Below are 15688 nucleotides of genomic sequence, written 5' to 3'. Positions count from 1 at the left end.
GTTTCAAATACGAATGTCTCGTACCCTCCTCTTACAACATATTTGGCTTCAACGGGTCATCAACCTGCGCAAAGGGTGAGGTAACGTTAGAAATTCGAGTGGGAAAGATCCTCACCCTAACCACCTTATGTGTGGTAGATGTATTATCACCTTACACAGCCATTGTGGGACGAACTTGGGTCCATTGAATTAAAGGAGTGGCCTCGACCTATCACCAAAGGCTAAGATTCCCCACACCTGAAGGAGTGGCAGAAATCATTGGAGATCTTGGCGAAGCAAAATACTGCTACAAGACAGAAGTTCAATACGGAGAGAAAAAAATAAACTCTGCCAAAGAAAAAAAAAAGAAACGAGCTAAGAATTCCAAAAATCAAGCCAAAATTGATGCTTACATAGCTAGAACGAATGACGCAAGACAATCAGGCAACGAACTCGGAATGGACAATAACCTCCCATCGGACTCACCCATGGTACCAGTACAAAACCTCTCCGATATAGGGGAATTAAAATCAAATTTCTCGGCCTCGGAGCCAACCAAGGAGGTCAACATCAGAATACCCGAAAACCCGGGTATGGTGAAAACAGGGACACTCCTCAGCAAGGAAGAAGAAGATAAGCTAATACAGGTCCTAAGGGAATATTCCAATGTCTTCGCGTGGTGTATGGAAGATATGCCAGGAATAGACCTCGAAGTGTGCTGTCATCACCTAAAAATTGACCCAAAGCACAAGCTCATGCGGAAAAAAATAAGAAAAGTGACACCAGAATACCATGAATCCATCCAGAAAGAACTAAAGAAAATGGAAGCTTCAGGGGTGATACGAGAAGTCCAATATCCAACATGGATATCTAACATGGTGATCGTACCAAAGAAAAACGGGGGAGTAAGGATCTGTATCGACTTTAGCGACCTTAACAAAGCTTGTCCTAAGGACAGCTTCCCACTCCCTAACATAGACCAACTTATAAAAGTAACCTCAGGATACGGATTGCTGTCTTTGATTAACGGATACTCTGGTTATAACCAGATCCCCATCGCCGAGGAAGATCAAGAACATGCCGCTTTCTTCACCCCTCGTGGCCTATACTGCTATATCAAAATGCCATTTGGGTTAAAAAATGCAGGGGCCACCTACCAAAGAATGGTGGAAAAGATGTTTGACGGTTGGATACACAAAACCCTAGAGGTATACGTAGACGATATGCTTGTTAAGAGCAAACTCCCACAAGACCATGCACGTGATCTCAGGTAAATCTTCGCATAAATGAGAAAATTTAACATGAAGATCAATCCCGCAAAATATGCCTTCGGAATAACCTCAGGAAAATTCTTGGGCTACTTGGTCATTAAACGAGGAATTGAGGTTGATCCCGAGAAGGTACGAGCCATATTGGAATTTGCCTTCCCCAGCAACGGTCAAGGATGTACAGAGACTGAATGGCCGGTTGGCGGCCTTGGGTAGATTCATCGCCCGATCCTCTGACAAATGCAGATACTTCTTCAACACCTTAAAGAAGGGTGAAAATTTTTCTTGAACTAGTGCTTGTGAAGAAGCCTTTCAAAAAATCAAGGAACATCTGGGAACCTTGCCAATTCTCCAAAAGCCCAACCCAGGTGAAAACCTCTACATCTACCTACCGGCAACCAATACTTCGATTAGTTCAGTACCCACTCGCATAGATGCGGATGCGGAGCAACCAATTTATTTCATCAGCAAAAATCTGACGTCGGCTGAGAAAAACTATTCAAAGATCGAGAAGATAGTGCTATCTCTGGTCTACACAACACAGAATCTGCGCACTTATTTTCATGCGCACACTGTAACAGTCATCACTAAAGCCCCCATAAAGTCCGTGCTAGACCATGCCGACAGAGCAGGTAGAATCTCCAAGTGGGGGGCCCAAATAAAACAATTTGGTGTCAAATACCAAGCCCATACGGCAATTAAGACCCAGGTGGTCGCAGATTTCTTAGCGGATTTCCCGATGGACGATACTGATGAGATTGAGGAAATCCCAGGGATGGAAGACGAGTTAGAGGATCCTCCCGAACTAATTTCCTCCGAGGACCCCAACCGATGGGAAGTCTTCGTCGATGGGTCGTGTAACTCGGAAGGATCAGGCATCGAAATGGTTTTCACAACCCCAACCGGCCGAAGGATTTTCTATAGCTTAAAGATCGAATTCCCTGCCACTAACAATATAATCGAATACGAGGAAGTAATACATGCCCTCCGAGTAATCATCGTGCTGGGTATCCATAATGTGCGTCTCACAAGCGATTCACAACTCATTATCCGGAAGATAGACGGAACGTACCAAGCCTCGGATCCATGTTTGCAGCGATACCTTCAACTCGCCAAGCACTACATCGAGCAGATACCAAACATAACGTTCCGCAACTTAAATCGAATCAACAATAGATATGTTTATGACTTACCATTCATAGCTTATATGACAGTTAACTCTGAAGCTACCAATGTCAGAATTGAAAGGGTCCTACTCCCCTCCATCCCCTTGGAAGGAAACATGGACATCCTCGTTGTCGACTCAGTAGCCCAGGAGGAAAGTATGCCAGAGGATGACTGGAGGACACCAATCATCAAGTATCTAGCTAACGGATACCTCCCAAGCGATCAGCTAATCGCACACAAGATAATATCAAGGTCTGGGAACTACCAACTCCGGGATGGCGTGTTATACAAACAATCCTACCTTGGGACTCTCCTCAGATGTCTCTCATTTGCGGAAGCACAGACCATATTAAAAGAAATACACTATGGTTATGCAGGAAACCATAGTGGATGACAATCCCTCGCTCACAAAGCGAGACTACACGGACTCAAATCAAGTGGCAAAAACATGCATAGAGTGCCAAAAATTTGGCAAAAGAAGACATGCACCTTCAATGGACTTAAAGTCCGTTCTAAGTCCTTGGCCATTCGCCAAATGGGGGGTGGATATTGTCGGTCCCCTAAGAGCCGGTACTGGACAAAGGAAGTATTTAATCGTGGCCACAGACTACTTCACTAAATGGGTGGAGGCCTCGGATTTAAGACACATAAGAGACCATGATGTCTTTAAATTTCTCTTCGAGCATATTATATGCCGCTTCGGTATCCCAGCCGCCGTTGTATCTGATAATGGGGCGCAACTCCGAGGAAAAAACATCGACCTTCTCTTCAATTGTTTCAGGATCATAAAAAAACAAGTCTACGCCAATCTATCCTGAGAGCAATGGCTAGGCAGAGGCTACAAACAAAACCATCGCCGACATCCTCGAGAAGAAACTTGACGGATATGGAGCCAGTTGGTGTGAACAACTACACAACGTCCTATGGGCCTATCGAACCACTAAAAGCGAAGCCACAGGAATGTCTCCCTTCACCCTCACATATGGCACAAAGGCAATCATACCAACAGAAGCCATGATCCCCACGACGAAGAACGGGGCATGGGAGAAAAACCTGACCTCGGACATGATACTCTCCAAACCGGACGATTTGGAAGAAAACAGAGAAATTGCTCTCCAAACAATAGAAAACTATCACAGAAAATTGGCTCGGGAATACAATAAACGTGTTCACCAGAGAAAATTCAACCCAGGTGATAAAGTCTAGCACGAGATTCCACCCTACCAACGCGAGTCAGGCAAATTTGCACCCGTATGGGAAGGCCCACTAACAGTTCTAGCTAAGGCAGGGGATGGAGAATACAAATTGCTCAAATATAATGGCGAAGAACTTGAACGCCCATGGAACATCAAATACCTAAAAGCTTACAATGCTTAAGAAGACCGTCCAACGGTCCTAGAATGGGGCACGATCCCTACTTGTACACTGATCATAGAACCTTCCTAAAATATACTCAGAGCTTACCAAGAACTCTTTTGACAAATAATGAAACTGCTCTTTTTGTGTTAATTTTGCTTTTTGCTTTGTTTATTTGATTTACTTATGTTCTTTTTTGTTTTGCTTTCCCTTTTTGTTTTTTGTTGCTAATTACTTTATCCCATACTTGCATAGCACAAAATCCCATAAGCCACTATGGCACGGTGCTAGCCACACCTTCCATTCTGCACAGAATGATGCAGGTACTTTACCTAAGCTACCCGATACGGACACAGACCTAAGGTAATGCCATCACGATCACGGAATCGGGTGATGTCCTCCACAGTAGGATATATATAGAATCGAGATACCTGCCCATGGTCGGGGCAAGTATCACTCGACCGAGGTATCACCCTCCAAGCCATATGAGGGAAATATAGTCCCAAACAAGGAACCAAAATAAAAAAAATAAAATGAGAGAGCGCGAAGGAAAAGATCCTATGTATAAAATTCCAATACTATAAGTGGTGCCTTATCCAAATACAGGAACTGATCACTCCTTGGCTTTGACATCCATGATCGGACCAACATTACATATGGCCACTCCTCCGAGCCACACGACTAGCACAAAGAAATCACATAAACAAACTCTGAACAGTACAGAGATGCAAATTACACGATGCCTTCGTATAAGAGCATCACGCTCGCGCCTCGCTTGGAGAAACGGGTTCCTCACCTACTAGTTCCTCGTCCGAAGAGGCATCCACGAGCGGGAGCACAACCCACCCTTCTCTTCACACATACCTCGGACTGGAGGAAGCCACCAATCGACTTCCCACCGCTTTAAACATATGACAAGCCTCCGGTGCTACGACATAAAACGGGGGAAAGATATATATATATATATATATATACACACACGTTTGAAAACAAAAATAGTATTTTACACCCTAGTACCTCCAGCAGCGAATGTTTCTAAAACTAAAACGCGTAAACACCCACACAGCATGCAGTGTTCCCAAGGCCAATCGTAAGAAGAAACCCAACACACGAAGTGTTTCGAAGCTTGCCCGTAAAAGGAAAATCAGTGATAAATACGAGATCCCATAACAGGAGGTGTAGACACTTGACGAACAGACGAGACTAAAGATGTCATGCGAAAAGATAGGCCTCTCCGAGAAGACATTGATGATGATCTAGAACAGGATCAAGAAAAAACGAAGCAATACATGGTGTGGTTTTTCAATGATGTTGTAGTAAGATGATTCGTTCACTCAGATTTGTTGAGAATTTGTTTTAAGACTTAATAAAGAAAATAAGGAAAAATATATACACACAATTTGTCACAAGATGAAGAGACGCTGAGACGCGGGATTCCACTACGTCTCATATTGTTATGGTTCAGTCATTAACTCTAGACAATATAGCTCAAACAAAAGAAGTTGTGACTCTAGTTCTTTGCCAAAAATAGATTTCGTAAAATATTATTTGTAAGTTAAAAGCATGACGCATCTAAAGCATTTAGAACTAAGCATGCGGCATCTAAAAAAATAAGAAATAACTAATAAAAATCATAAAGAAATTAAATCAATGCAAATAGTCAATAAAAGAATTAATTCATTTACCACAATCATTAAAAGTTGCTTCCTCCATCGTCCCAGTGATGGGGTTTAGCTCCACATGGTGAAAAAACACTCAGAATAATTTTTTATTCCTCAAAAGTGCTTACAAGAAGTGAAAATATTATAAAACAGAAAAACTCTCTGCACCTTTCTATTATACGCTATGTTTCTTCCCCTAATTCTCCATTCCCTTTTGTGTGTCCCCCATCACCTATTTATACCCAACAGATGGATGTCTCTCGAGTTAATACTCACATCTTCTGACGATTAATAAAGTATCTTCCAAGTATTTTCTCTTTATTTTCACACTAGAAGAGCTGTCAAAATCTTTCAAAACTTCCCTAAACTGATAGATACGAATCCCAGGGGATTTTATATTCCCATATACTGCATTAACTTGCAGATAACAGCAAAGCTTCGAGATATTATTCTTTCCCTGTTGACTCAAATATACACGAAAATATTCTATTTTGTCGATCAAAAACTAGTCAGCAATCCTACTTCGGTGTGTCAAATCATTCCCAATCAATACTGTTGAAAATCTCCGACAAAAATCTCCACAAGATTTCGATAGTATTTCCACCTCCTCTGTTCTATAAAAGGAAAGAAATTTTCCCTTGTTTTACTCTTCAAAACCATATACCAATCTTGTTTTACCGAAACAGGATGCATCAAGTCCAAATCCTTTGAGAATCTCCAACAGAACTCGTTAAAATCTTCCCCAGAAATATCGCTGCTGCTGTATATTTCTTTCCGCCAAAATTTCATTTTTAAACCGTGAAGAAGAAGTGCCCCCTATCCAAAATATGAGCGCCTTTTTGACAGCTGGGGCGCCTGGGGGTGCCCTAATCCAAAGTGAGGGTGCCTTTTAACACTTTTCTAGGGTTCCTTTAGTAATTTTCTCTGGGGGTCCAAATAGCACTTTTCGAGCACTTTTTCCACACAAATGTATTTCTCCAAAAACACCTATCCAAACACAAAAACACCATAATTAGTACAATATCGAGCACTAACAATGCAGAACATTGAGAACAAAATAGACACATAAATGCGTCTATCAATACATGATTGAGAGGACATACAATCATGGTAAAAAATACATGAATAACTACCTTGTTCCCGTGGAGGACGAGGAGGAAAAAATCTAGCATGCATTTGAGAAAATAATGAAGAAAAAAGGAGACCATACCCTCATCACAAAAGGACCCTTCTTAAATAGAAGAGGGAATCTATGGAAAACTAACTAGATCTCCCAAACCCAAGAAGGTCAAAAGCGCGGGAAGCTAGACGATAAGAATTCCGGAGGAAAAGTACAAAAGAAAAGACATCATGTTCCCAGAAAATCTGAGAGAACCAATAGATATCTTAAAACGAGCTGACAGGTACACACGTGTCGAAAAAGGTGGGACGGTTACACAATTTTCTTCCCATCATTCCTTCGGCAAGTTGCAAAGAAAAGGAGCAAAATGTGTGGGTAAAATACCCGACGTCCACATGTCAACATCCCAAGGGATGAATACATGGTAAGATGAGGTGGTTGGAGCACTGAATCATCCTCTGAAAAGAAGGGTTTGTCTCAGTCGAGGCAACTGCACAAGCGCCACATGAATGACGCGTGTGTATAAAGGTCTAATCTTCTCAGACGATCAAGTCTAAAAATTAAGACCGCATTTAATGAAGGATAAGAATGAGACTTGGGTAGTTGAGCATCGTAACGGAAGACTCGGACGATATATACTACGACCCAGAAGCGATGGAGCACGAGGTTCTCCACAGAAGGGAAGCACAATCCAAGGGAGAGCGAGACAACTCGGAGGGAGGACCAAGTATGCCATCGCGAGGGACGGTATAGAACGAGTCCGAGGGAGCCAGGACTATTGAAGACAGCTCACCCAACTCGGACGATCAAGCAACCATGAGTTTATCCTGTCTATAAATACCAGTCCATGTACAAGGAGATGGACAACTTATATAATCTTAGATGGTCTTTATACAGAGAATTCCTGAGAGAGACTTAGATAGAGAGAAAGTGAGAAATCTAGAATATATCTGTAACACTTTCAAGGGTAAGACTTTATAATCAATAAGAAAACATCTTCTTCTCCGTGGATATAGGTCTTCATGGCCGAACCACGTTATATGCTTGTGTCAATCTTTACATTTCATGCTATTTATATCTTGTTCATGTTGAATCTTGTATGTTTAAGTAGGTTTTAGTCTTTAATCTTACTTGAGTGTAGTAGTCAAAAAATATGCAGCTACACTTGTGGTGTGCTCATCGGGTCCACACAACTAGACCATCCATCAGGCAAGTGATTAATATTCTTAACTTAGAATCCCCGTTGCCGAATCTCCAGCCGAAGTTGCCTACACCGGTGTATTATTCCCTTCCTACCCAAATGTGTAAGAACTTTTATGGGGATTTTACAAATTCGCAGCAGACAGATGGTAGGCAACTTCGGCTACAACACACAGATGGTAGTCAGTGTACCTGCACTAGTTGTACTTACACTAATTCATCTCAGGTGACTGCATCTTCTACTAGTTCTTCGGCTACAATATATCTTTCACAAAGTTGGTTAAAAAGACCAAAATCAACAATTCCTGGGTGAAATGGACAGTTAGATTTTGATATTGTTTAAATGGACAAAAATGTAAAAATAGGAAGGATGTAACCAATTTCATCGTGCCCATTTTCAAATATTTTTTCTTATTTTTAATTTACACGTGATGTATCCAGTTTCATCCTTGCTATTTTTTAAATTTAAGCCAGGATGAAACCAGTTTCATCCTTACTATTTTCTTTTTTGACCATTTCACCCAAACTATTTTTTACTCGTCCATTTGAACCGTGATTTAAAAATATTTGGACAAATGACCCATTTTCCGTATATCTTTTACACTCGCGTTAATTTGAATTGCGATAAATATATAATATTTAAATTAATTTTGTGTTGATTTAGTACCTGGTCTTTGACTCTAGCAGTCAGTGCAATGGACTCCAAAGTCCAAACACAAGATGTGTGCTCTTGGAAAAGGTCATAAAGAGTGATGTAAATTTCCATGGTGGAGTATTGAAAATGTTTTATAGCATTTCTTCAACATTTCTATGAGCCTTTAAGTCAAAGATGGAGTGGGATCCGTTGACATGGTTATATTGACATAATTTTCACATTTTAGCGTCATTTTTTCTACTGAGCCCAACCGGCAATGAATTTGAAGTTAATTTTTTGGTGACATGTTCCTCATATAAAAATTAGCTTCAAATTCCTTGCCGTTTTGGTTCAGTAAAAAAAACTATAACCATATCAACGGATTATGTCAATATAACCATGTCAACGGATCCTACACTGATGGCTTATATATAGCATGACCCCATGTGTCAACATCTCTTACTAAATAAGCATGTTTGCTTGATTTACCAGCAAAAGTACACACCGAGGGCTAAAAAAAATAATTTGAGATATATACAGAAATAGACCTAGTATTTAATCCCAAAGATACAAAAATAGACCTATTATTTAATCCGAAAGACAAACATAAACCCGGTGTTCTGCACTTTGCAAAAATATGTCCCAATTCATGTTTCCATTCAAATATGTCATCTAAGTCGATGTATTGTGAGTTTTGATCAATTTTTCGTATCGCCTGAAATCATCTCATAATATTGTCTCTAAATATGTCCATGAAACAAATTAGTGGACGCTCCGAAATCAATTCTTCTTAATATATAGGAGAATGATTTTGCTGACGTGTCGGATCCATATTAACTCTCAGAATTTCTACAAATTGAAGGCAGCCATGTGGAGAATTTATAAAACACGTTGGACCAACGGATGTGTAGGTACTTAACGAGGAGATACGTCCTTTCCAAATCCGGCATTATAAGACAAATCTTTTGGTTAACTGTTCTTCATAGGAAAACCTTTTCCCCAAAACCTTCTGTTCTTCTTCATGGGAAGAGTTTTTCGATCAATCAATAGTCAAAGATTTGGGGGTTTGAATTGATCCTAATTTGATTAACCTGTTCTCCTAATTTGATTGGTATTAATCCTTGCTTTTAAATCATTATATATATATTTGGAAATTTGGTTATTTTCATATTTGGTTTCTTATTTCTGGGTTTACTTCTTCTGGCGCAAAAGTGTTTCTTATATCATGAATATCAGTATTGTGGTTAAGGTGTTTATGAAAAAGTTATTGTGGTTAAGGTGTTTAGCGGTGTGGATTCCATGTGGTCGGGCCCGCATACTCAAAGTATGTGATCCCTTTTTCTTTTTTGACACGTATATAAAGTAAAAAATAAAGTAAAAAACAGTTTTATTACAAAAATATTTAACTAACTTTTTTTAGTTAATTTCCTATTTTTTCACAAAAAATGAATGTTTTGCGGGGATTTGGAGGGGGCAGGGTTCAAATTTATATACGTGTTAGAAAAAGAAAGGGACCGCATACTTTGAATATGCGTCCCGACCACATCGTAGCCGAGGCGATGAAAAAGTTACTAAGAAGATAAACGTATAAGAAAACCCAAGCGATCTTCGGGCAAACCCTACCGGTTATATGGTGGAAATGACATGGCAATAACTTGCCAAATCCACTCACCGGTCGGATGACTTCTTACATCAAATGTTCTAACTTCAGGCTCTCTAACTGAAGGATGCATATGCTTGGAGAAGATAGTTCGAGTTTAAACCAGTCGGCAGCGACGGAAGTAGGATTGAAAATTTAGGTGGGCTAAATCAAATATATTAGACTGAAAATCAAATTTTAGGATGGGCTAAATTTTTTTCCCACAAAATTTATCTTTGCAAAAATGAAATTGGGTTGTATTTAGAATTTTGGGGGTGGCTGGAGCACACCCAAGCCACCCCCAAATCCGTCACTGCCAGTCGGGAAGCAGATATGGTAAGTAATGATATGCGGGAGAGAATGGTGAACATTTGATTAAAAATTATATTCTTCTACCGTTGATTAACTTATCGAATCTGTTGCAAGAGTAGCATGAGTACAGAATAATATGAAAAGATGCGTATATTCACTATATCGCCGTGTATTTACTGATATCAGTTCTTTCGAACATTTATTTTACCATATTTCCGGATGTTTCCGGACTTGCTTAATTATCAATGAATTTCATATATTCTCTTTGGTTCCTTACCATTTGAATCATTGACTTTTCTCTATGTTTATGGCACCATAATAGTTTCTTGATCAATATGTTTCTTTTTCAGTGCAACGTCAAAAATTGGAACCATTTTGTGAACTGAATGGAAGTCATATGGTGGGTTTCGGATGTAGAATTCGAGTCTCAAGAATGGGAAAGTAAAATTTTATTTGAATGCATGGTCCTAATAAAAGCCGAGACAAAAATGGTGACTGACTGAGTATCTTCGAATGTGTAAGAACGGCTCTTGAGGCGACTGAAAGGTGGTAAGGACTGGATTATTAACTGTTTTGTCTCTTCCTCTTTCTTTCCCTTTCTCGGTGGTAGAAGCTAGCTATTGGTCGCCCATTTTCCAAATGTTGATGCATCCAAAATCATGATTATTAAATCTATGAGTTTTTCTGCAATCGATTATTAAATCTATGAGTTTTTCTTTACATCTATGGTATTACTAAAACGAGTCGTTGGATTTTCACGGGATTTTTGATACCTAACATACTGCATACAGACGATGTCCGTGTATCTAAAAATGAAAGCATTTGCACTCACGAATTTTTAATGTGAACCCATCAAAGGTATAGTTGGTACAGGGTAGAAACGTTATTCGTTTATTCTTTTCTGCTTTAGTTCTCAGGGTTTTACTATGAGAAGATACATCCATTGGTCTGCCTAACGGAAATTATTAAAAGATATCAGATATGTCTTCTTAAAAGCAATGGGATAATCTCCTTCCACATATGGAATTTGCTTATAACACTTCAGTTAATCGATCTACAGGTAAAACACCTTTTCAGATTGTTTATTCTAAAGTTCCTAATCATATTTTAGATTTGGTGATACTTCCCAAGCTGCGTAAATCAAATGCTAAGGCAGCTAACTTTGTTGACAAAGCTTCACTCATACATCAAGAGGTACAGTCAAAGCTTGCAGATTCTAACAACAAGTACAAGGACGATGCCAATCAGCATAGAAAACTTAAAACTTTTGGTGAAGGAGAATTGGTTATGATTCATCTCAGAAAAGAAAGATTTCCTACTGGTACTTATAACAAGACCAAGATGAAGAAATATGGACCATTCAAGATTTTGAAGAAAATCAGTGACAATGCTTATGTTATTGATCTTCCATCAACTTGGAACATCTCTAATATCTTCAATGTGCAAGAAATATTCAACTTCTATGGAGAGAATGAAGTTCTTTCTATACTTTAACTCGAGGGCGAGTTTCTTTCAAGAAGGGGGGACTGATGTAGTACATCTTTCTTTGTATCAAATATGATTGTTGATCATTTCTTCTATATCAACTGTAACAGCTGACCTCATGCTTTTGGATCAATTATGACTGTTGATCCCTTACGTTGGATCAACTATGATTGTTGATCCCTTACGTCAGTTTAAATTAGTTTGCTTCGCAAGTATTTCCTTTTCTAGTTTTCGTCAAACTCTTTCCTTTATTCAGTTCATGTAAGTCTATATAAAGGCTGGAACTCTTGTTTACAAGACACATCTTATTATCAATATTATTATCAAGTTTGTTTATCAATCTTTTGTCTTAGAATCTTGATCCTAAAATCAGTTTCCTATTAAGTTTCTGACGAAACTTAAACCTGTCCCTGTTACCCATGTTCTGTGCTACACTACGTGTGAAGCGTGAGCTTTGATGGTTGGATTTCAAATTTACATGAATATTTAATTTCTGTGTTGGAGACTTATTATAGGATAAAGATTAGGAAAATATCAAATGGACAAACCGAGAATTGTCTGAACTACTTCGGTGTTTGCTTAATGACACACTCAGTTGATATCAAGTACGTATTGCTTGACTAATCGCTTGACACTTATTTGGTTTCCTAATTGCACTTTCATTTGCATGATTTTAGATGCATATACTCTTTTTTTTTTTGTTTATAATCCTGATTGCACTTTTATTTGCATGATTTTGGATGCATATATTCATGATTTTGGAAGTAATTCCTAATAGATGGGCAGGACCACAGTGCATGATTCACAAACCTTATGGATAAAAATAAATGCTCCAAGTTATCCCACGAAAAGATGCACAAGTCTAGCCTGGAGTTAGAATCTCTTTTGAAGGCACAGCTCCATGCCAAAAGGGATGTTTTGACCTCAAAGCCTAATAGTAAATTTCTTTCTTTTTTTTCTTTTGAGAGAAAATCCTAACAGTAGTTTCTGTAACCTTCTTGAGAGTTGGCATGTGCTTTAAGTTGTAATGCTAACATGCGTAAAGAATTACTTCCTTTTGATTATTTCCAATGTATTATTTTTCCATTATGGTCTCATTTCAGGCTCTTCACAAGTCTAAGGTAGCAAGAAAGAAAATGCTCCATATCAATTTAATAACGACATTAGGAAAAGGCTCTTTGGCAAGTACCAGCAATTTATAGTTGCGCAACAATGTGTAAGGCGCCGAGGTGATTCACCTTTAATAACTTAATGCATGTCTGGAAAACATTTCACAGGCAACACATAATTTTCAGCATATTTTGGCAATTGCTTTTCTGTTCTCCGTATCTTCATTTATACATTATTCCTTTTTTTCATCATTGTCTTGGTATCACAGTTTTCTTATATGTTTCAGGTGGCTTACCACTTTTTACGAATGTTTTCTTATTTAGTTATTTTGTGTTTGATATAGAATGTCATTTATTCATATCTATTGTATATTTGCTAATTTTTTCGCTTTTTGTTTAAGTGTTACTTTAGAGAGATTCGCTGCATAAATCATTTTGTAGATAATGTAATGCTTTAGATTGTGCCATGTATTTTTTAGGCACAACACAAGTAACCAAACATGTATCTGATTTGTAGGCTGCTAAAATTATGCAGCTTTGTTATATAAGAAGAAAATTACATTCCCATGCATGAAGTCAACAAACGTTTTGTGGCCATTAAAGGATGACAATGTTTAGGCAAGAGCGGAACTAATTAAAGTGTGCATTCGTCAAGTTTTCGGTAGCATGCATAATAGTTTATACATATATATATATATATATGAGATATTCTGAATCTTTGATGTACATGTGTCTCTCTGTATGTCTCCATTGCAGGGGCGGATCCAGAATTTTTCATTGGGTAGGGCTGGAACATCAGTAGTTGGCAATGCGACCGAAGGTCGCAAATTTTTTTTGGAATACTTTGATTTTGGGGCACATAAAAGTGACCAGAGTTGCATTTAGGTCACGACAAAATTTTAATTAGAGTTTGGGTCACAAGACCGTTATTGACTGTCTTGACCGTTAATGAAATAATTTTATTTTTTTTTAATAGTGTTACTACGGGCATCAATTCTATAATTTAGAAATGTTTTTCTCTCCAATAAAAAAAACAAAAACTCTTCATCTTCGTCTTGCTCAGATTTGGTCTTTTTGGACCAGATCTGAGCAAGGATTGTTGTTTTTTCTTTAGTTTTAATAGATTTTTCAATAAAATAGGGTCATTTACAGATACGTCCGATTTTCTAAAGTTGTTTATAAAATAATCTCTTTTTTTTGAAAACTTACAAAGTAGTCCCGTTACAAAGATTTCCATCCAGTTACAAGTTAACCGGTGTTAACTGACATGTGGCAGATTTAGAGTGACCTGAGATGCCCAATATACCCTTCAGTTAAACTTGTTTCCTCGTTTCTCCAGGAGATCTCATCGACAAACTTTGTCTTACCTGTTAGAAACCAGACAGAAGAACTATAAAATCGTAAAAAAAGAGCAAGGCAAGCCAATGACACTAATACTACCATTTATTGATAACATTGAATCAAAGATCCAATACTCAAAACATCCAAAAACAATATCTCTGGGAGGTAGTTAATATCCAAAAAAAGTAAAAGCTAAACTAAAACATAACCAAATAAACAGAGCAAATGCAGGAAGTTTCATAGGTCTCACTTGAAAGCAAACAAAAGACATTATAACCAAAACTAGTTTCAAGTAAATCTTCAATGAACACTACTGCTGAGTCGTGACTTTTCTTGGCTTCTTCGTTGCAGGCATAGAACCACCAGCACTTCCAGCTTGTGATGATGATTGGGATTGAAACGCCAGTCCGCCTTCTTCAGATGTAGACCTCTTACTCTTTGGATTAGATCCAATTGCACCACCAGGACAAGTTGTCTTGTTGTGACCAGGCAGCTTGCATTTTCTACAGCACCTGACTTCTTCACAGATAGGGTCTCATTATAGGCCTTCCTTCTGTTCTTCTTAGTCCTGCCTGGTTTCCTAATGAGCAATGGAGGAAAAATAATTGTTCTTGGCTGTATAACAGAAGAACAAAGAAAGTTAATAATGCATACAGAGATCAACAAACTAGTAAGTAATATGTGTACAATAATCTTCCCAAGTAATAGATATAGCAAAAAAAAAAACAAAGAATGAATGAAAATACTAAAAATGATTACTTAGCCGCCGCGAAAATTAAACATCCTAAATATCTACACTATATATGTTATTGCAGAGTCTGGAATATGGCTTCCAAGCACTAAAATCCATTAAGTAGCTAGGTACAGGGTTTATACAAGAATTGAGAAGAATTGAGTTCAGATATTTCACAGAGTACTTTGAATTCATGTATCACAATTGTACTTTCAGTAGATACACACAAATATTTAAGGTAAACCTAATAATCTAATATAGAAGGTTGTCTAAGTTCATAGTGCACACATAAATCAGATCCAATTAAAGACAAGTAAACATGAATAGTTAAGAGTTAGGAAAAAACCTCATCCCAGTCCTCAGGCCCTTCCAATGGTACCATATCAGGGGCATAAGTGGTCCTGTAGTTATCCACTGAGTATTATCTGGCACAATACCTATAAAAATGCACACAAGAAAAACAAACAGGTTTAACATTTCACATATTGGTAATAAAGAAAGAATCGTAGTTAAAACTACATGTGTTCTGCACACTTACTCAACCCAATTGGGTCTGATTTGCTGTAGAGCACAGATTGCATGTTGACAGGGGAAACCCCTCAGCTGCCATTGCATGCAACTGCAAGTATGTTTCTGAAGGTCAACAGTGAATATTGTATTATGTATGCTTGTGACTTCACAAAG

Source organism: Papaver somniferum, unplaced genomic scaffold, assembly GCF_003573695.1.
Source record: "Papaver somniferum cultivar HN1 unplaced genomic scaffold, ASM357369v1 unplaced-scaffold_11, whole genome shotgun sequence".
NCBI lineage: Eukaryota > Viridiplantae > Streptophyta > Magnoliopsida > Ranunculales > Papaveraceae > Papaver > Papaver somniferum.
This window is presented reverse-complemented; position numbering follows the sequence as displayed.